Raw genomic sequence first — 1,500 nt, 5'->3', positions numbered from 1 at the left:
CACACAGCCTGGTGAAAGAGTTTGGTCAGGCTAGAGATAGTGAGCCCAGTTAGAACTGCCTGGATCCAGAAAAGGAGTTACAAAACTCTCCAGGGATTGTTTCTAGAGATCTTGTGGGAGGGTGTAGCAAGATAAGGGACAGGTCAAAAAATGGCATCATGGAGGAGGAAGCAGCTGAGCTGAGCATTAAGGGAAAAGAAGGATTTGAACTGATGGCACAATGAGGAGAGTATGCATATTCGGAATGGAAGACAGACTGAATGAATACATGGCAAGAAAGTGCAGGATGGACGTGTGAGCATCTGTGTGTGCGCGGGGGTGTGCTGGAGCGCGCGTGCGTCCAGCGCGTAATTTGCAGACGCTCCCCGGCCGGCCGGAGAGAACGCCCTTCAGGGCCAGTGCTAGTGGCCAGCACTGGCCGCCCCTTCCCGGTGCGCACCATGCCGAGATGCCCAGCCCGACCTCTACCGCGGCACGTGGGTGCGCTACCTGGGTTATGCCAATGAAGTGGGAGAAGCCTTCAGAGCAATTGTGCCCACTTCCGTGGTGTGGCAGAGTTACGGGGTGGCCAGCTCCTATGTGGTGGCTGACGCTGTGGACAAGGGCAAGAAGACCGGAGCTGCCCTGAGCCAAGAGTCGGGCAGGACCACCAAGATGGCGGTGGCCGTGATGGATACATTTGTCTGGCAGGCGCTGGCTTCTGTGGCCATCCCGGGCTTCACCAGCCACAGTCTGTGCACTGATTCTCTCCACATCCTCAGCAGAGCCACCAGCTGGCCCCTGGCTGCCCGCAAGTGGACGACCACAGCCCTGGGCCTGATGGCCATACCTGTCATCATTCACCCCATCGACAGGTCAGTGGATTTCCTGATGGACTCCAGCCTACGTAAATTCCACCCTTCTCAGGAGAAGCCCAGCTTCGCTTGACGCCTCCAGCCCTGCCTTGAATGCCTAGCTTTGCCCACATGCCAACTGATGCCCCATCCTCCTGGGAACCTCCAAAGTGGGGGCCTGGGGACCTGAAATCATTGGAGCTCAGATCATCTTGTCCAACCCCTCATTCAATAGAGGAGGAGAATGATGGCCAGAGTGGAGGGAAGCACATTCCCTAGGTTATACTGTGAAGTCAGTGGTAGAACCAGTTCCTGGGACTGCTGGGTTGTGGTTTCTCTCACCCCCCCCCCTCCAAATAACACTGTATAAGAAGCATCACCCTCTCCCCACCCCACTCTGCCCTATTTCTTTAGCATTTACAAAGTGCTTTCCCTCCCAACAACTCTGAGGAGGACTTAGTGCCAGTATTGTTAGCCCCATTCGATGGATGAGGAAACTGAGGCTCAGGGAGGGAAAACGATTTGCCCAAAGTTGCTCAGGGAGAATTGTGGGAGCATGCAATGCCAGTCAGATGGGGTGATGGTCTCTCTGGAAGCAGGGAGGTGGGGAAGCCCAGGATACTGTGACCTAATCGTGGAGAGCTGGGAAGACCCCTCCCTCCCACGT

At 55.9% G+C, this 1,500-nt stretch overlaps 1 pseudogene; it reads left to right on the top strand.

The window, feature by feature from the left end:
* Positions 1-260: 260 nt before the first annotated feature.
* On the top strand, positions 261-940 carry LOC114047293 (annotated as a pseudogene).
* The last annotated feature ends 560 nt before the right edge of the window (positions 941-1,500 follow it).

The sequence above is a fragment of the Vombatus ursinus genome, unplaced genomic scaffold (assembly GCF_900497805.2).
Source record: "Vombatus ursinus unplaced genomic scaffold, bare-nosed wombat genome assembly UNPS02014786.1, whole genome shotgun sequence".
Lineage (NCBI taxonomy): Eukaryota > Metazoa > Chordata > Mammalia > Diprotodontia > Vombatidae > Vombatus > Vombatus ursinus.
The sequence above is the reverse complement of the archived record's forward strand: the minus strand, read 5'-3'. Positions and strand labels throughout refer to the sequence as shown.